The sequence below is a fragment of the Phyllobates terribilis genome, unplaced genomic scaffold (genome assembly GCF_046119375.1).
Source record: "Phyllobates terribilis strain yellow unplaced genomic scaffold, ASM4611937v1 Scaffold_169__1_contigs__length_4117513, whole genome shotgun sequence".
NCBI lineage: Eukaryota > Metazoa > Chordata > Amphibia > Anura > Dendrobatidae > Phyllobates > Phyllobates terribilis.
The window spans coordinates 437824-457863 of NW_027362929.1; the positions used below are offsets into that span (position 1 = coordinate 437824).

The 20040-nt window shown below is 48.3% G+C and overlaps 10 non-coding genes and 2 pseudogenes across 10 annotated transcripts; all 12 read right to left on the reverse strand.

Moving 5' to 3' along the window:
- Positions 1-346: 346 nt before the first annotated feature.
- On the reverse strand, positions 347-537 carry LOC141210083 (U2 spliceosomal RNA). The gene has a single exon (XR_012280262.1). It is a non-coding gene; the product is annotated as a U2 spliceosomal RNA (small nuclear RNA).
- Positions 538-1655: 1118 nt separating this feature from the next.
- Positions 1656-1846, reverse strand: LOC141210822 (U2 spliceosomal RNA). The gene has a single exon (XR_012280843.1). It is a non-coding gene; the product is annotated as a U2 spliceosomal RNA (small nuclear RNA).
- A 1122-nt stretch (positions 1847-2968) lies between these two features.
- LOC141210834 (U2 spliceosomal RNA) lies at positions 2969-3159 on the reverse strand. The gene has a single exon (XR_012280845.1). It is a non-coding gene; the product is annotated as a U2 spliceosomal RNA (small nuclear RNA).
- A 1120-nt stretch (positions 3160-4279) lies between these two features.
- Positions 4280-4470, reverse strand: LOC141210845 (U2 spliceosomal RNA). The gene has a single exon (XR_012280846.1). It is a non-coding gene; the product is annotated as a U2 spliceosomal RNA (small nuclear RNA).
- Positions 4471-5592: 1122 nt separating this feature from the next.
- Positions 5593-5763, reverse strand: LOC141210569 (U2 spliceosomal RNA; annotated as a pseudogene).
- Positions 5764-11329: 5566 nt separating this feature from the next.
- On the reverse strand, positions 11330-11427 carry LOC141210729 (U2 spliceosomal RNA; annotated as a pseudogene).
- Positions 11428-12541: 1114 nt separating this feature from the next.
- On the reverse strand, positions 12542-12732 carry LOC141209563 (U2 spliceosomal RNA). Its single transcript, XR_012279756.1, has one exon. It is a non-coding gene; the product is annotated as a U2 spliceosomal RNA (small nuclear RNA).
- Positions 12733-13855: 1123 nt separating this feature from the next.
- On the reverse strand, positions 13856-14046 carry LOC141210854 (U2 spliceosomal RNA). The gene has a single exon (XR_012280847.1). It is a non-coding gene; the product is annotated as a U2 spliceosomal RNA (small nuclear RNA).
- A 1121-nt stretch (positions 14047-15167) lies between these two features.
- Positions 15168-15358, reverse strand: LOC141210855 (U2 spliceosomal RNA). The gene has a single exon (XR_012280848.1). It is a non-coding gene; the product is annotated as a U2 spliceosomal RNA (small nuclear RNA).
- A 1123-nt stretch (positions 15359-16481) lies between these two features.
- LOC141210856 (U2 spliceosomal RNA) lies at positions 16482-16672 on the reverse strand. The gene has a single exon (XR_012280849.1). It is a non-coding gene; the product is annotated as a U2 spliceosomal RNA (small nuclear RNA).
- Positions 16673-17793: 1121 nt separating this feature from the next.
- On the reverse strand, positions 17794-17984 carry LOC141210857 (U2 spliceosomal RNA). Its single transcript, XR_012280850.1, has one exon. It is a non-coding gene; the product is annotated as a U2 spliceosomal RNA (small nuclear RNA).
- Positions 17985-19103: 1119 nt separating this feature from the next.
- Positions 19104-19294, reverse strand: LOC141210858 (U2 spliceosomal RNA). Its single transcript, XR_012280851.1, has one exon. It is a non-coding gene; the product is annotated as a U2 spliceosomal RNA (small nuclear RNA).
- Positions 19295-20040: the final 746 nt, after the last annotated feature.

Consider the following 20040-nt stretch of genomic DNA (forward strand, 5'->3'; position numbering starts at 1 on the left):
TACTGAAAGGTCAATTATATTGTGCAGCTTATCTCACCACCTGTAGTTATTTAGGTGAAAGCTCCAAAATGCTTGCCTAATATGTCTGTTTATCCAAAAGGAAGTATAGAGGGAGAGCTAGATAGATAGCATTGCATTACATTACATTACATGGCAATGCAATGCACAGTTGCTGAAGTTGAACCAAAATGAGCTTGTCATCTGGCTTCTGCAACTTTTAACATGAAAAATCCAATGAGGAGAAGAAAAGCAAAGCCAAAGAGTCCATCCCAAAATCCGACAAACAAGCAAAATGTACAAAAAGCATTGAATTCAATTCTTTCTGATTTTAGAAACTGCATTAAAGAAGGGGTGCACCGGTCCTGGAGATACTGCAATACCAGGTCAATGCGTGGAGTGGACAGAGCAAGCTCTTTTTCCATCTCCCTGTTCTAAAAATCCATTTAATATATGGTCCCCAGATAGGGGACGTATCAGATATTAAACTGATAAGAACAGATACTACACTTGATCTTAGCCAAAAAGCCGAGAAGCGATAACCAGAATTGGTTTCCGACTACGGTGCCACCCAAGGATTCTGAAAAGTCCATTTGTGGAGATGGCCACCTGGACTCCCGTTAAGAAGACATGCTGTCAACCTCTAGATCCCTCACATGCCTGCACTTTTCGGCTTGCTGCTGCTGCAATCCACGCGTTTTAGATCTGCATAACTCCACCTCTTTTAGCACAGTACCCTCAACCCCCGGCTGTTCCCACCCGCCTCAACACCGTTGGAAGGGAGGAGAACCAATTAAGGCGGGGGGGGGGGTGGAACGAGCAGCTGTCTACCCTTAGCAGGAGGGTTGCTGATTAATTACCTCTCCTGCTGCTGCTGCTGGCTGTCCAGCAGCAGACTGAAGGTGGCTGCTGCTGTGCGCAGGTATATAAAGGCTCAGAGCCTATTATGACACGCGCAGCCAGCGTTCCATTGCCACATTCCGTCTACTGCAGGCGGGATACCTGGATGGCTGAATGTCACTGAGAAGCTCACAGAGACCGCCATAAGCAACAGTTTAAAAGAATGCCACAGACTAATCAACCAAACTTTTTGGGTTGGTTTCTCTTTTATAGTCTGCAGGCATTAAATGAAAGAAGTCAGTGTTCCAGCAGAGGGAGACAACGTTTCAGAAAAGGCATTGTAGCAAACCAAAAAAGAAATTTTAAGCGCAGCAGAGTAACCAGCTCACATACCTGTTAGCTCAGGTGAGTTTAAAAGGCTGCTGTTGATAACAAGGGCATTTGCTAAATAGATGGTGTGTGTGCAACAATATACTGAAAGGTCAATTATATTGTGCAGCTTATCTCACCACCTGTAGTTATTTAGGTGAAAGCTCCAAAATGCTTGCCTAATATGTCTGTTTATCCAAAAGGAAGTATAGAGGGAGAGCTAGATAGATAGCATTGCATTACATTACATTACATGGCAATGCAATGCACAGTTGCTGAAGTTGAACCAAAGTGAGCTTGTCATCTGGCTTCTGCAACTTTTAACATGAAAAATCCAATGAGGAGAAGAAAAGCAAAGCCAAAGAGTCCATCCCAAAATCCGACAAACAAGCAAAATGAACAAAAAGCATTGAATTCAATTCTTTCTGATTTTAGAAACTGCATTAAAGAAGGGGTGCACCGGTCCTGGAGATACTGCAATACCAGGTCAATGCGTGGAGTGGACAGAGCAAGCTCTTTTTCCATCTCCCTGTTCTAAAAATCCATTTAATATATGGTCCCCAGATAGGGGACGTATCAGATATTAAACTGATAAGAACAGATACTACACTTGATCTTAGCCAAAAGGCCGAGAAGCGATAACCAGAATTGGTTTCCGACTACGGTGCAACCCAAGGATTCTGAAAAGTCCATTTGTGGAGATGGCCACCTGGACTCCCGTTAAGAAGACATGCTGTCAACCTCTAGATCCCTCACATGCCTGCACTTTTCGGCTTGCTGCTGCTGCAATCCACGCGTTTTAGATCTGCATAACTCCACCTCTTTTAGCACAGTACCCTCAACCCCCGGCTGTTCCCACCCGCCTCAACACCGTTGGAAGGGAGGAGAACCAATTAAGGCGGGGGGGGGGGGTGGAACGAGCAGCTGTCTACCCTTAGCAGGAGGGTTGCTGATTAATTACCTCTCCTGCTGCTGCTGCTGCTGGCTGTCCAGCAGCAGACTGAAGGTGGCTGCTGCTGTGCGCAGGTATATAAAGGCTCAGAGCCTATTATGACACGCGCAGCCAGCGTTCCATTGCCACATTCCGTCTACTGCAGGCGGGATACCTGGATGGCTGAATGTCACTGAGAAGCTCACAGAGACCGCCATAAGCAACAGTTTAAAAGAATGCCACAGACTAATCAACCAAACTTTTTGGGTTGGTTTCTCTTTTATAGTCTGCAGGCATTAAATGAAAGAAGTCAGTGTTCCAGCAGAGGGAGACAACGTTTCAGAAAAGGCATTGTAGCAAACCAAAAAAGAAATTTTAAGCGCAGCAGAGTAACCAGCTCACATACCTGTTAGCTCAGGTGAGTTTAAAAGGCTGCTGTTGATAACAAGGGCATTTGCTAAATAGATGGTGTGTGTGCAACAATATACTGAAAGGTCAATTATATTGTGCAGCTTATCTCACCACCTGTAGTTATTTAGGTGAAAGCTCCAAAATGCTTGCCTAATATGTCTGTTTATCCAAAAGGAAGTATAGAGGGAGAGCTAGATAGATAGCATTGCATTACATTACATTACATGGCAATGCAATGCACAGTTGCTGAAGTTGAACCAAAATGAGCTTGTCATCTGGCTTCTGCAACTTTTAACATGAAAAATCCAATGAGGAGAAGAAAAGCAAAGCCAAAGAGTCCATCCCAAAATCCGACAAACAAGCAAAATGAACAAAAAGCATTGAATTCAATTCTTTCTGATTTTAGAAACTGCATTAAAGAAGGGGTGCACCGGTCCTGGAGATACTGCAATACCAGGTCAATGCGTGGAGTGGACAGAGCAAGCTCTTTTTCCATCTCCCTGTTCTAAAAATCCATTTAATATATGGTCCCCAGATAGGGGACGTATCAGATATTAAACTGATAAGAACAGATACTACACTTGATCTTAGCCAAAAGGCCGAGAAGCGATAACCAGAATTGGTTTCCGACTACGGTGCCACCCAAGGATTCTGAAAAGTCCATTTGTGGAGATGGCCACCTGGACTCCCGTTAAGAAGACATGCTGTCAACCTCTAGATCCCTCACATGCCTGCACTTTTCGGCTTGCTGCTGCTGCAATCCACGCGTTTTAGATCTGCATAACTCCACCTCTTTTAGCACAGTACCCTCAACCCCCGGCTGTTCCCACCCGCCTCAACACCGTTGGAAGGGAGGAGAACCAATTAAGGCGGGGGGGGGGTGGAACGAGCAGCTGTCTACCCTTAGCAGGAGGGTTGCTGATTAATTACCTCTCCTGCTGCTGCTGCTGCTGGCTGTCCAGCAGCAGACTGAAGGTGGCTGCTGCTGTGCGCAGGTATATAAAGGCTCAGAGCCTATTATGACACGCGCAGCCAGCGTTCCATTGCCACATTCCGTCTACTGCAGGCGGGATACCTGGATGGCTGAATGTCACTGAGAAGCTCACAGAGACCGCCATAAGCAACAGTTTAAAAGAATGCCACAGACTAATCAACCAAACTTTTTGGGTTGGTTTCTCTTTTATAGTCTGCAGGCATTAAATGAAAGAAGTCAGTGTTCCAGCAGAGGGAGACAACGTTTCAGAAAAGGCATTGTAGCAAACCAAAAAAGAAATTTTAAGCGCAGCAGAGTAACCGGCTCACATACCTGTTAGCTCAGGTGAGTTTAAAAGGCTGCTGTTGATAACAAGGGCATTTGCTAAATAGATGGTGTGTGTGCAACAATATACTGAAAGGTCAATTATATTGTGCAGCTTATCTTACCACCTGTAGTTATTTAGGTGAAAGCTCCAAAATGCTTGCCTAATATGTCTGTTTATCCAAAAGGAAGTATAGAGGGAGAGCTAGATGGATAGCATTGCATTACATTACATTACATGGCAATGCAATGCACAGTTGCTGAAGTTGAACCAAAATGAGCTTGTCATCTGGCTTCTGCAACTTTTAACATGAAAAATCCAATGAGGAGAAGAAAAGCAAAGCCAAAGAGTCCATCCCAAAATCCGACAAACAAGCAAAATGAACAAAAAGCATTGAATTCAATTCTTTCTGATTTTAGAAACTGCATTAAAGAAGGGGTGCACCGGTCCTGGAGATACTGCAATACCAGGTCAATGCGTGGAGTGGACAGAGCAAGCTCTTTTTCCATCTCCCTGTTCTAAAAATCCATTTAATATATGGTCCCCAGATAGGGGACGTATCAGATATTAAACTGATAAGAACAGATACTACACTTGATCTTAGCCAAAAGGCCGAGAAGCGATAACCAGAATTGGTTTCCGACTATGGTGCCACCCAAGGATTCTGAAAAGTCCATTTGTGGAGATGGCCACCTGGACTCCCGTTAAGAAGACATGCTGTCAACCTCTAGATCCCTCACATGCCTGCACTTTTCGGCTTGCTGCTGCTGCAATCCACGCGTTTTAGATCTGCATAACTCCACCTCTTTTAGCACAGTACCCTCAACCCCCGGCTGTTCCCACCCGCCTCAACACCGTTGGAAGGGAGGAGAACCAATTAAGGCGGGGGGGGGGGGTGGAACGAGCAGCTGTCTACCCTTAGCAGGAGGGTTGCTGATTAATTACCTCTCCTGCTGCTGCTGCTGCTGGCTGTCCAGCAGCAGACTGAAGGTGGCTGCTGCTGTGCGCAGGTATATAAAGGCTCAGAGCCTATTATGACACGCGCAGCCAGCGTTCCATTGCCACATTCCGTCTACTGCAGGCGGGATACCTGGATGGCTGAATGTCACTGAGAAGCTCACAGAGACCGCCATAAGCAACAGTTTAAAAGAATGCCACAGACTAATCAACCAAACTTTTTGGGTTGGTTTCTCTTTTATAGTCTGCAGGCATTAAATGAAAGAAGTCAGTGTTCCAGCAGAGGGAGACAACGTTTCAGAAAAGGCATTGTAGCAAACCAAAAAAGAAATTTTAAGCGCAGCAGAGTAACCAGCTCACATACCTGTTAGCTCAGGTGAGTTTAAAAGGCTGCTGTTGATAACAAGGGCATTTGCTAAATAGATGGTGTGTGTGCAACAATATACTGAAAGGTCAATTATATTGTGCAGCTTATCTCACCACCTGTAGTTATTTAGGTGAAAGCTCCAAAATGCTTGCCTAATATGTCTGTTTATCCAAAAGGAAGTATAGAGGGAGAGCTAGATAGATAGCATTGCATTACATTACATTACATGGCAATGCAATGCACAGTTGCTGAAGTTGAACCAAAATGAGCTTGTCATCTGGCTTCTGCAACTTTTAACATGAAAAATCCAATGAGGAGAAGAAAAGCAAAGCCAAAGAGTCCATCCCAAAATCCGACAAACAAGCAAAATGAACAAAAAGCATTGAATTCAATTCTTTCTGATTTTAGAAACTGCATTAAAGAAGGGGTGCACCGGTCCTGGAGATACTGCAATACCAGGTCAATGCGTGGAGTGGACAGAGCAAGCTCTTTTTCCATCTCCCTGTTCTAAAAATCCATTTAATATATGGTCCCCAGATAGGGGACGTATCAGATATTAAACTGATAAGAACAGATTTTTTGATTGAATATATCTTTTATTAGCACTAAAAATAAGTTAACAGACAGTGTACTGTGCCGCAGCCCAGTACACACAGAATTCTACATCATATTTACATAGCATGAGGATACGACGCACTAACTAGACACATCACACCCCTATGCTACACAAAACACTCAATCTGAAAGAAAAAGCATGTCAATCAATACAGTACGACGAACCGTGATAAGGGATGGGGATTGGGAAAAAGGGGATGGGGAGGGGAAAATCACAGGCCCGAAGCTTTATTGAAAGACAAGACACATAAGGGGAGAGGGGGAGGAGGGGTTTAGTCCTCATCCTCGTCCTCCGGACCGTCCACGATGGAATAGTCTCTGAGCAGGCTGTGGATCAGCCTGCGGCAGTCCTGGATGGACATCCTCTCCCTCCTCAAGATGAGCCGGTTCCTGGCGACCCAAACGGCATCCTTGAAGCAGTTCATAAGGCGCCAAGCCTCCTGGATGGCTCCGACGGTATGAACCCCAGGGAAGAGTCCGTAAAGCACAGAATGGTGCGATAGGCTCGCCCTGGGGACAGAGTTCCTCAGGTCGTCCTCAAGGGCAGTCAACATGCGCTGTGCAAATCCGCAGTCCCAAAAAGTGTGCAAAGATGTTTCCTCCACGAAGGGGCACCTTGGGCAGTACCGGGTCTTGCACAGGTTCCGGGCATGCATGAATGACCGGACGGGCAGTCCGCCCTGAATCGCCATCCACGACAAGTCCTTGTGCCCGTTGGTCAGCCTGTCAGACGACACATTTGTCCACACAGTCTCCAGCGTGTCCTGGTGAAGTCCTGTGATGTTCTCCACGTCATCCTTGGCTCTGATGAGCTTGTGGATAGTTTTGGGCTTCCACAAGTCGGGCTTGAGTCCCTCCAGTTGATGTTCCCCCACAAATCGAACGACGTCTCCGTAGAACCATGGCGTCGTCCAGTTGTAGGGGAAGGAGCTGTCCCACTTGTCCCAGCCGAGTCGCCTCCAAAGAGGAAGCAGGAAGAAGCGAGACATGGACCTGCCCGCGGAGCCATTCTTGACTTGCAAAGTCCGGCGGACACAATCACACACAAAAGAGGATCGCAGGAGGGTGGGGATATCTGGAACGCCCTTCCCACCCTTGCGAGGCTCCTTGTACATGACGGCCCGCCTGACTCTGTCCATCTTGGATCCCCAGACAAAGTGAAACACTGTCCTGGTAATGGCCCTGCACACAGTGACGTGAGGGGGCCTGGCCTGCGCCGTGTACTGCAAGACGGGCAGGACCTCATTACGCAGGACGAGTGCCTTACCCTCACAAGTGAGGTGTCTGAGGCTCCAGAGTCCGATCCGTTGCTTCACCTTGGCCAAGCGTTCTTGCCAGGACTTGAGGGCCGCTCCTTCCTTCCCGAACCAGACTCCCAGCACCTTGAGGAAATCCGGTTGAATGTTGAAGGGGAAGGGGGCGGAGGAGGCCGGCTGCCAATCCCCGAAGAGCATGGCTTCCGACTTCCTGCAGTTGACTTTGGCCCCTGAAGCCCGGCCGAACCTCTCACACGTCTGGACGAGGGCGTCGACTGAATCACGATCAGCGCAGAAGACGGTGACGTCGTCCATGTAGAGCGAGCACTTGACCTCGTGTCGTCCCGGACCCGGTGCGGTGATCCCTCTGATCTCTCCATTCTGCCGGATAGCCTCTGCGAAGAGTTCTATAACACAAACAAAAAGAAGAGGTGATAGAGGGCAGCCTTGTCTGACCCCAGAGAGGACAGGGAAGGGGTCAGTCTTCCAGCCGTTCACCAACACCGAGCTGTGGATATCAAAATACATCAGACGGACATACGAACAAAACATGTTACCCAAACCTAACCGGTGCAGAGCTCGGCCCATGAACTCGTGGGAAACCCGGTCGAAGGCCTTCTCCTGATCCAAGGAGACCAGGGCCGCGTGTGCGCGGCGGACCTTGATGTACTCGACCGTGTCCCGCACGAGAGCGAGGCTGTCTGCGATGCGACGTCCAGGGATGCCGCAGGTCTGGTCCGGGTGGATGATCCGTCCGATGACCGTCTTAAGTCGTGTCGCCATCGTCTTGGCCAGGATCTTGTAGTCCACGTTGAGCAGAGTGATGGGACGCCAATTCCTCAGGTCGCACCTCTCTCCCTTCCGCTTGTACAGGATCGTGACCATTCCTTCCCTCAAAGATGGAGGCATTCTACCCTCCACCACCATCTCCTCGTACAGGTCCAACAGGTCCGGACAGATGAGGTCTCCCAGCGCTATATAGAGCTCCGCTGGAAGACCATCACTGCCCGGGGTCCTGCCGGTCCTAAAGGATTTAGCGGCAGAGAGCAATTCGCCCACCATCAGAGGTTTGTCCAAGGCTGCCGTGCCTGCAGGATCAAGATGGTTAGTGATACCTGACAGGAACTTATCAGCAGCGTCGGGGTCGGTAGTCTTGTGGGAGTAGAGTTCGCTGTAGAAGTCGCTGACGACCCTCATCACGTCCTCCTTCCCACGTCGCATGTTTCCGCTCTCGTCTCGCAGCTCGTTCAGGGGCGTGTGACCGGCATGAAGTTTCCTGAAAAAGAATGAGTTACATTTCTCACCCTTCTCCAGATTCTCCACTTTGGAACGGAAGACGATTCGCTTGGACTCCTCCTCAAAGTGCCTTTTCAGGCTCTTCTTGGTCTCCTCCAGCTCCTCTCTCACGTCCCAGCCGCAGTGAAGAAGGTCCTGCAGCGACCGCAGCTCGCGCTGCAGCCCTCTGAAGTCCCTCCTCTTCTCACACGCCTGTTGTCGACCCTTGGCCTGAAAGAAACAGCGAAACTCAAGTTTAACATATTCCCACCAATCAGAGACTGTTTGGAAGCTACCCTTGTAGGACTGCCACATTGCGTAGGCTGCTCTCAGCTCCTCCACGACTTCATCCTGAGCCAGCAGAGCACAATTCAGCTTCCAGGAGCCGGGGCCGGACGGAAAACCGTCGCCGAGGACACCTTGTAAGTGAATGGCTCTGTGGTCGGAGAAGAAGCAGGGGACCATCGAGTGCCTACTCTGCCTGACTGCCCGAGAGGTGAACACAAAGTCAATCCTGGAGCGGAGTGAGCCATCGGGTCGGCTCCACGAATAGTTCGTGGAGCCTCTCCCCATGGAGCCCACCACGTCCTGAAGAGAGGCCTCGGTTACCATCTCGATGAGCAGCTTGGACGTGATGTCCAACTTGGCAGATGTGCCAGAACTACGACCATCCTCCTCGATGGGGCAGTTGAAATCCCCGGCCATCACTAAGGTCCTGGTGGTGGCAAGCTGAAGCCGCAGGGTCTGGAAAAGCTCCAAACGCTCATTCTTCAGTGGGGACGCATACACGTTGATGAACCTGACAGGTTCTCCCGCCCAGTTGCCATCTACAACAAGAGCCCTGCCGCAGATGAGCTCCTGGACTGACTCAAGCGTGAATGCGCCCCCCCTGATCAGAATTGCGACCCCCGCAGACTTGCAGTCACCCCCACCGGACCAGTAGGATGGACCGTGGGACCACTCCCTGGCCAGATGTTTGAAGGACCTAGAGGAGGGAAGGGAACATTCCTGCAACATATAAACATCACACAACTGGGAAGTAAGGAAGGCATAAATAGTCTGACGTCTGAACTTGTCCTTGATGCTCCTGACATTAATGGAAAATAAGTTAATATTAGCCATCATGTAGGGAAAAAAGAAAAAGTTAGCGCAGGCAATACACCTTAGTTACCACTCCGGTCGGGTGGTCCCTCGTCGGTGTTGACTGCTGGTGACGGGATCACCAGCAGGCCCTCTTCCTCCATCTGGTCAAGCAGCGCGGCCTCGATCTCGGCGACCACCAGTTCCTCCTCTTCTGGCTCGGCCACCAGGGTCTCAACCATGTGCTCCATCTCTTCTGGCTCAGGGAGGGTATCCTCCTTTTCGCCTACGAAATCCAGAATCTTCTTTTTGGAGGATTCAGTAGCAGGGCTGTCCTCCACCTTCCTCTTTCCCCGGGTTGGAATTGGGGAGACAAGAAGGGGAAAATCCTCCTCGGAATAGATAGCGGCAGGTGGAGGAAAGGTTAATTCCACCGCTACCATGGTCTGGGGAGGGAGAGTGGCTGCCGGGGCAGGGGAAAGGACACCTGCTGAGGAGTAGGGGAAGGAGGAAGAGGAGGTGGAATCCTCAGCAGGGGTGGCCGGGGTGGGGGGGGATTGGACGGGGGTGGCAGGGGGAGGGATCGAGAGAGGGGTGACAGAACTCTTACCCTCCTTTGACTTTTTCTTCTGCTTCGGAGCTGCTGGGACCGTCGCTGGGGCTTTGGCCACCGACTCCTTGACCGCTTTGGCCTTGGTCGTCTCGGCCTTGGCCGCTGGGGCCTTGGTCGTCGCGTCCTTGACCTTCACAGGCCTGGTCGTCGGGGCCTTGTCCTCCGGAGCTGGGGTCGTCGCAACCACCGATGCCCAGGATCTCTCACGCTTGGGGCAATCCTTGTACAGATGAGCCGCCAGCCCACACAGGTTGCAGGACGTCTTCTTCGGGCAGTCCTTCGAGCTGTGTCCCGTCACTCGACAAATCCTGCAGGCATCCTCCTTGCAGTCCTTCATCTCGTGGCCGTTCTTGCCGCATCTCCTGCAGTTCCGCGGCATGTCCGGGTAATAGATGAGGCCGTAGGAGTTGCCCAGGGAGAATGTCGGGGGCAGGTGCCGAAGTCCGTCTGAGTACGCCAGGTCCCTGTGAAGTCTAACGGTCACCGACCACTTACCTGTCCAGAAGCCGAGTCCATTCAGGATGTGAGAGGGTTCCTTCACAACCAAACAGAAGAGTCTCAGGAAGGTACAGATGTCTTGGCCTGGGGTGTGCGGGTTGCGCATGGAGACCGTGATCCTCCTTTCGTCCCTCTGGATAGGGCAGCTACCTGTAAAGGCAGAGAAAGAATTATCCGGTCCTTTTGCGCTTACCATTTCCCAGAACCTCCTGCAGGTGTTCACAGTGGCGAAGGTGACGAAGAAGATCCCCGTCAAGAAGGTCTGGATGCTGAGGGTGTCCGACCTGGAGAAGCCTCGATCCAGCAGCATCTTCTGGCAGAACACGTCCGAGGACATGTCCGGCACCCTCCCATCCACTTCCTTCAGCTTCAGGGCCACCGTCTGCCGCATCCATGGCTCCAGGGCTGGAGCTTCGTGGCGGGGCTTCTGGGGTCCCTTCTGCTGGCCAGTCGTGGAGGCAGAGTCCTTGGGGTCAGAATCGGCTCCTGGCTGGGCCCTCCTGGCTGTCCCCTGCTCCAGGCTCTTCTTTTCGGCCTTCCTCGCAGCGCTTGCCATGGCTTTCCTCCTGCAGTTACTTCTTGGAGCTGGATCTGGAACTCTTCCCGGAATGGGTGGAGCTATGCAGATTCTTCTCCCGTCGTGTTCTGGACAAATTCCCCGAAAGGTCTTTGTCTCGATGATTTTCTTCCTCGAAGATTCCACAGGACAGCCCGATTCTTCTCCGAGTCTTCGTCTTCTTCTGGATTCTTTAGAGCTTCTTCCTCCCACCGATATCCGCCTTCCTTCTCCGATGTCAGCTGGGCTCCGAAGCTCTTCTCCTTCAGAGTTCGATCGCTCTCGTCAAGTGTAGATCGTAGCTCTTGTGTTCTTAAAAGAACAGATACTACACTTGATCTTAGCCAAAAGGCCGAGAAGCGATAACCAGAATTGGTTTCTGACTACGGTGCCACCCAAGGATTCTGAAAAGTCCATTTGTGGAGATGGCCACCTGGACTCCCGTTAAGAAGACATGCTGTCAACCTCTAGATCCCTCACATGCCTGCACTTTTCGGCTTGCTGCTGCTGCAATCCACGCGTTTTAGATCTGCATAACTCCACCTCTTTTAGCACAGTACCCTCAACCCCCGGCTGTTCCCACCCGCCTCAACACCGTTGGAAGGGAGGAGAACCAATTAAGGCGGGGGGGGGTGGAACGAGCAGCTGTCTACCCTTAGCAGGAGGGTTGCTGATTAATTACCTCTCCTGCTGCTGCTGCTGCTGGCTGTCCAGCAGCAGACTGAAGGTGGCTGCTGCTGTGCGCAGGTATATAAAGGCTCAGAGCCTATTATGACACGCGCAGCCAGCGTTCCATTGCCACATTCCGTCTACTGCAGGCGGGATACCTGGATGGCTGAATGTCACTGAGAAGCTCACAGAGACCGCCATAAGCAACAGTTTAAAAGAATGCCACAGACTAATCAACCAAACTTTTTGGGTTGGTTTCTCTTTTATAGTCTGCAGGCATTAAATGAAAGAAGTCAGTGTTCCAGCAGAGGGAGACAACGTTTCAGAAAAGGCATTGTAGCAAACAAAAAAAGAAATTTTAAGCGCAGCAGAGTAACCAGCTCACATACCTGTTAGCTCAGGTGAGTTTAAAAGGCTGCTGTTGATAACAAGGGCATTTGCTAAATAGATGGTGTGTGTGCAACAATATACTGAAAGGTCAATTATATTGTGCAGCTTATCTCACCACCTGTAGTTATTTAGGTGAAAGCTCCAAAATGCTTGCCTAATATGTCTGTTTATCCAAAAGGAAGTATAGAGGGAGAGCTAGATAGATAGCATTGCATTACATTACATGGCAATGCAATGCACAGTTGCTGAAGTTGAACCAAAATGAGCTTGTCATCTGGCTTCTGCAACTTTTAACATGAAAAATCCAATGAGGAGAAGAAAAGCAAAGCCAAAGAGTCCATCCCAAAATCCGACAAACAAGCAAAATGAACAAAAAGCATTGAATTCAATTCTTTCTGATTTTAGAAACTGCATTAAAGAAGGGGTGCACCGGTCCTGGAGATACTGCAATACCAGGTCAATGCGTGGAGTGGACAGAGCAAGCTCTTTTTCCATCTCCCTGTTCCAAAAATCCATTTAATATATGGTCCCCAGATAGGGGACGTATCAGATATTAAACTGATAAGAACAGATACTACACTTGATCTTAGCCAAAAGGCCGAGAAGCGATAACCAGAATTGGTTTCCGACTACGGTGCCACCCAAGGATTCTGAAAAGTCCATTTGTGGAGATGGCCACCTGGACTCCCGTTAAGAAGACATGCTGTCAACCTCTAGATCCCTCACATGCCTGCACTTTTCGGCTTGCTGCTGCTGCAATCCACGCGTTTTAGATCTGCATAACTCCACCTCTTTTAGCACAGTACCCTCAACCCCCGGCTGTTCCCACCCGCCTCAACACCGTTGGAAGGGAGGAGAGCCAATTAAGGCGGGGGGGGGGGGGTGGAACGAGCAGCTGTCTACCCTTAGCAGGAGGGTTGCTGATTAATTACCTCTCCTGCTGCTGCTGCTGCTGGCTGTCCAGCAGCAGACTGAAGGTGGCTGCTGCTGTGCGCAGGTATATAAAGGCTCAGAGCCTATTATGACACGCGCAGCCAGCGTTCCATTGCCACATTCCGTCTACTGCAGGCGGGATACCTGGATGGCTGAATGTCACTGAGAAGCTCACAGAGACCGCCATAAGCAACAGTTTAAAAGAATGCCACAGACTAATCAACCAAACTTTTTGGGTTGGTTTCTCTTTTATAGTCTGCAGGCATTAAATGAAAGAAGTCAGTGTTCCAGCAGAGGGAGACAACGTTTCAGAAAAGGCATTGTAGCAAACCAAAAAAGAAATTTTAAGCGCAGCAGAGTAACCAGCTCACATACCTGTTAGCTCAGGTGAGTTTAAAAGGCTGCTGTTGATAACAAGGGCATTTGCTAAATAGATGGTGTGTGTGCAACAATATACTGAAAGGTCAATTATATTGTGCAGCTTATCTCACCACCTGTAGTTATTTAGGTGAAAGCTCCAAAATGCTTGCCTAATATGTCTGTTTATCCAAAAGGAAGTATAGAGGGAGAGCTAGATAGATAGCATTGCATTACATTACATTACATGGCAATGCAATGCACAGTTGCTGAAGTTGAACCAAAATGAGCTTGTCATCTGGCTTCTGCAACTTTTAACATGAAAAATCCAATGAGGAGAAGAAAAGCAAAGCCAAAGAGTCCATCCCAAAATCCGACAAACAAGCAAAATGAACAAAAAGCATTGAATTCAATTCTTTCTGATTTTAGAAACTGCATTAAAGAAGGGGTGCACCGGTCCTGGAGATACTGCAATACCAGGTCAATGCGTGGAGTGGACAGAGCAAGCTCTTTTTCCATCTCCCTGTTCTAAAAATCCATTTAATATATGGTCCCCAGATAGGGGACGTATCAGATATTAAACTGATAAGAACAGATACTACACTTGATCTTAGCCAAAAGGCCGAGAAGCGATAACCAGAATTGGTTTCCGACTACGGTGCCACCCAAGGATTCTGAAAAGTCCATTTGTGGAGATGGCCACCTGGACTCCCGTTAAGAAGACATGCTGTCAACCTCTAGATCCCTCACATGCCTGCACTTTTCGGCTTGCTGCTGCTGCAATCCACGCGTTTTAGATCTGCATAACTCCACCTCTTTTAGCACAGTACCCTCAACCCCCGGCTGTTCCCACCCGCCTCAACACCGTTGGAAGGGAGGAGAACCAATTAAGGCGGGGGGGGGGGTGGAACGAGCAGCTGTCTACCCTTAGCAGGAGGGTTGCTGATTAATTACCTCTCCTGCTGCTGCTGCTGCTGGCTGTCCAGCAGCAGACTGAAGGTGGCTGCTGCTGTGCGCAGGTATATAAAGGCTCAGAGCCTATTATGACACGCGCAGCCAGCGTTCCATTGCCACATTCCGTCTACTGCAGGCGGGATACCTGGATGGCTGAATGTCACTGAGAAGCTCACAGAGACCGCCATAAGCAACAGTTTAAAAGAATGCCACAGACTAATCAACCAAACTTTTTGGGTTGGTTTCTCTTTTATAGTCTGCAGGCATTAAATGAAAGAAGTCAGTGTTCCAGCAGAGGGAGACAACGTTTCAGAAAAGGCATTGTAGCAAACCAAAAAAGAAATTTTAAGCGCAGCAGAGTAACCAGCTCACATACCTGTTAGCTCAGGTGAGTTTAAAAGGCTGCTGTTGATAACAAGGGCATTTGCTAAATAGATGGTGTGTGTGCAACAATATACTGAAAGGTCAATTATATTGTGCAGCTTATCTCACCACCTGTAGTTATTTAGGTGAAAGCTCCAAAATGCTTGCCTAATATGTCTGTTTATCCAAAAGGAAGTATAGAGGGAGAGCTAGATAGATAGCATTGCATTACATTACATTACATGGCAATGCAATGCACAGTTGCTGAAGTTGAACCAAAATGAGCTTGTCATCTGGCTTCTGCAACTTTTAACATGAAAAATCCAATGAGGAGAAGAAAAGCAAAGCCAAAGAGTCCATCCCAAAATCCGACAAACAAGCAAAATGAACAAAAAGCATTGAATTCAATTCTTTCTGATTTTAGAAACTGCATTAAAGAAGGGGTGCACCGGTCCTGGAGATACTGCAATACCAGGTCAATGCGTGGAGTGGACAGAGCAAGCTCTTTTTCCATCTCCCTGTTCTAAAAATCCATTTAATATATGGTCCCCAGATAGGGGACGTATCAGATATTAAACTGATAAGAACAGATACTACACTTGATCTTAGCCAAAAGGCCGAGAAGCGATAACCAGAATTGGTTTCCGACTACGGTGCCACCCAAGGATTCTGAAAAGTCCATTTGTGGAGATGGCCACCTGGACTCCCGTTAAGAAGACATGCTGTCAACCTCTAGATCCCTCACATGCCTGCACTTTTCGGCTTGCTGCTGCTGCAATCCACTCGTTTTAGATCTGCATAACTCCACCTCTTTTAGCACAGTACCCTCAACCCCCGGCTGTTCCCACCCGCCTCAACACCGTTGGAAGGGAGGAGAACCAATTAAGGCGGGGGGGGGGGGGTGGAACGAGCAGCTGTCTACCCTTAGCAGGAGGGTTCCTGATTAATTACCTCTCCTGCTGCTGCTGCTGCTGGCTGTCCAGCAGCAGACTGAAGGTGGCTGCTGCTGTGCGCAGGTATATAAAGGCTCAGAGCCTATTATGACACGCGCAGCCAGCGTTCCATTGCCACATTCCGTCTACTGCAGGCGGGATACCTGGATGGCTGAATGTCACTGAGAAGCTCACAGAGACCGCCATAAGCAACAGTTTCAAAGAATGCCACAGACTAATCAACCAAACTTTTTGGGTTGGTTTCTCTTTTATAGTCTGCAGGCATTAAATGAAAGAAGTCAGTGTTCCAGCAGAGGGAGACAACGTTTCAGAAAAGGCATTGTAGCAAACCAAAAAAGAAATTTTAAGCGCAGCAGAGTAACCAGCTCACATACCTGTTAGCTCAGGTGAGTTTAAAAGGCTGCTGTTGATAACAAGGGCATTTGCTAAATAGATGGTGTGTGTGCAACAATATACTGAAAGGTCAATTATATTGTGCAGCTTATCTCACCACCTGTAGTTATTTAGGTGAAAGCTCCAAAATGCTTGCCTAATATGTCTGTTTATCCAAAAGGAAGTATAGAGGGAGAGCTAGATAGATAGCATTGCATTACATTACATTACATGGCAATGCAATGCACAGTTGCTGAAGTTGAACCAAAATGAGCTTGTCATCTGGCTTCTGCAACTTTTAACATGAAAAATCCAATGAGGAGAAGAAAAGCAAAGCCAAAGAGTCCATCCCAAAATCCGACAAACAAGCAAAATGAACAAAAAGCATTGAATTCAATTCTTTCTGATTTTAGAAACTGCATTAAAGAAGGGGTGCACCGGTCCTGGAGATACTGCAATACCAGGTCAATGCGTGGAGTGGACAGAGCAAGCTCTTTTTCCATCTCCCTGTTCTAAAAATCCATTTAATATATGGTCCCCAGATAGGGGACGTATCAGATATTAAACTGATAAGAACAGATACTACACTTGATCTTAGCCAAAAGGCCGAGAAGCGATAACCAGAATTGGTTTCCGACTACGGTGCCACCCAAGGATTCTGAAAAGTCCATTTGTGGAGATGGCCACCTGGACTCCCGTTAAGAAGACATGCTGTCAACCTCTAGATCCCTCACATGCCTGCACTTTTCGGCTTGCTGCTGCTGCAATCCACGCGTTTTAGATCTGCATAACTCCACCTCTTTTAGCACAGTACCCTCAACCCCCGGCTGTTCCCACCCGCCTCAACACCGTTGGAAGGGAGGAGAACCAATTAAGGCGGGGGGGGGGGTGGAACGAGCAGCTGTCTACCCTTAGCAGGAGGGTTGCTGATTAATTACCTCTCCTGCTGCTGCTGCTGCTGGCTGTCCAGCAGCAGACTGAAGGTGGCTGCTGCTGTGCGCAGGTATATAAAGGCTCAGAGCCTATTATGACACGCGCAGCCAGCGTTCCATTGCCACATTCCGTCTACTGCAGGCGGGATACCTGGATGGCTGAATGTCACTGAGAAGCTCACAGAGACCGCCATAAGCAACAGTTTAAAAGAATGCCACAGACTAATCAACCAAACTTTTTGGGTTGGTTTCTCTTTTATAGTCTGCAGGCATTAAATGAAAGAAGTCAGTGTTCCAGCAGAGGGAGACAACGTTTCAGAAAAGGCATTGTAGCAAACCAAAAAAGAAATTTTAAGCGCAGCAGAGTAACCAGCTCACATACCTGTTAGCTCAGGTGAGTTTAAAAGGCTGCTGTTGATAACAAGGGCATTTGCTAAATAGATGGTGTGTGTCCAACAATATACTGAAAGGTCAATTATATTGTGCAGCTTATCTCACCACCTGTAGTTATTTAGGTGAAAGCTCCAAAATGCTTGCCTAATATGTCTGTTTATCCAAAAGGAAGTATAGAGGGAGAGCTAGATAGATAGCATTGCATTACATTACATTACATGGCAATGCAATGCACAGTTGCTGAAGTTGAACCAAAATGAGCTTGTCATCTGGCTTCTGCAACTTTTAACATGAAAAATCCAATGAGGAGAAGAAAAGCAAAGCCAAAGAGTCCATCCCAAAATCCGACAAACAAGCAAAATGAACAAAAAGCATTGAATTCAATTCTTTCTGATTTTAGAAACTGCATTAAAGAAGGGGTGCACCGGTCCTGGAGATACTGCAATACCAGGTCAATGCGTGGAGTGGACAGAGCAAGCTCTTTTTCCATCTCCCTGTTCTAAAAATCCATTTAATATATGGTCCCCAGATAGGGGACGTATCAGATATTAAACTGATAAGAACAGATACTACACTTGATCTTAGCCAAAAGGCCGAGAAGCGATAACCAGAATTGGTTTCCGACTACGGTGCCACCCAAGGATTCTGAAAAGTCCATTTGTGGAGATGGCCACCTGGACTCCCGTTAAGAAGACATGCTGTCAACCTCTAGATCCCTCACATGCCTGCACTTTTCGGCTTGCTGCTGCTGCAATCCACGCGTTTTAGATCTGCATAACTCCACCTCTTTTAGCACAGTACCCTCAACCCCCGGCTGTTCCCACCCGCCTCAACACCGTTGGAAGGGAGGAGAACCAATTAAGGCGGGGGGGGGTGGAACGAGCAGCTGTCTACCCTTAGCAGGAGGGTTGCTGATTAATTACCTCTCCTGCTGCTGCTGCTGCTGGCTGTCCAGCAGCAGACTGAAGGTGGCTGCTGTTGTGCGCAGGTATATAAAGGCTCAGAGCCTATTATGACACGCGCAGCCAGCGTTCCATTGCCACATTCCGTCTACTGCAGGCGGGATACCTGGATGGCTGAATGTCACTGAGAAGCTCACAGAGACCGCCATAAGCAACAGTTTAAAAGAATGCCACAGACTAATCAACCAAACTTTTTGGGTTGGTTTCTCTTTTATAGTCTGCAGGCATTAAATGAAAGAAGTCAGTGTTCCAGCAGAGGGAGACAACGTTTCAGAAAAGGCATTGTAGCAAACCAAAAAAGAAATTTTAAGCGCAGCAGAGTAACCAGCTCACATACCTGTTAGCTCAGGTGAGTTTAAAAGGCTGCTGTTGATAACAAGGGCATTTGCTAAATAGATGGTGTGTGTGCAACAATATACTGAAAGGTCAATTATATTGTGCAGCTTATCTCACCACCTGTAGTTATTTAGGTGAAAGCTCCAAAATGCTTGCCTAATATGTCTGTTTATCCAAAAGGAAGTATAGAGGGAGAGCTAGATAGATAGCATTGCATTACATTACATTACATGGCAATGCAATGCACAGTTGCTGAAGTTGAACCAAAATGAGCTTGTCATCTGGCTTCTGCAACTTTTAACATGAAAAATCCAATGAGGAGAAGAAAAGCAAAGCCAAAGAGTCCATCCCAAAATCCGACAAACAAGCAAAATGAACAAAAAGCATTGAATTCAATTCTTTCTGATTTTAGAAACTGCATTAAAGAAGGGGTGCACCGGTCCTGGAGATACTGCAATACCAGGTCAATGCGTGGAGTGGACAGAGCAAGCTCTTTTTCCATCTCCCTGTTCTAAAAATCCATTTAATATATGGTCCCCAGATAGGGGACGTATCAGATATTAAACTGATAAGAACAGATACTACACTTGATCTTAGCCAAAAGGCCGAGAAGCGATAACCAGAATTGGTTTCCGACTACGGTGCCACCCAAGGATTCTGAAAAGTCCATTTGTGGAGATGGCCACCTGGACTCCCGTTAAGAAGACATGCTGTCAACCTCTAGATCCCTCACATGCCTGCACTTTTCGGCTTGCTGCTGCTGCAATCCACGCGTTTTAGATCTGCATAACTCCACCTCTTTTAGCACAGTACCCTCAACCCCCGGCTGTTCCCACCCGCCTCAACACCGTTGGAAGGGAGGAGAACCAATTAAGGCGGGGGGGGGGGTGGAACGAGCAGCTGTCTACCCTTAGCAGGAGGGTTGCTGATTAATTACCTCTCCTGCTGCTGCTGCTGCTGGCTGTCCAGCAGCAGACTGAAGGTGGCTGCTGCTGTGCGCAGGTATATAAAGGCTCAGAGCCTATTATGACACGCGCAGCCAGCGTTCCATTGCCACATTCCGTCTACTGCAGGCGGGATACCTGGATGGCTGAATGTCACTGAGAAGCTCACAGAGACCGCCATAAGCAACAGTTTAAAAGAATGCCACAGACTAATCAACCAAACTTTTTGGGTTGGTTTCTCTTTTATAATCTGCAGGCATTAAATGAAAGAAGTCAGTGTTCCAGCAGAGGGAGACAACGTTCCAGAAAAGGCATTGTAGCAAACCAAAAAAGAAATTTTAAGCGCAGCAGAGTAACCAGCTCACATACCTGTTAGCTCAGGTGAGTTTAAAAGGCTGCTGTTGATAACAAGGGCATTT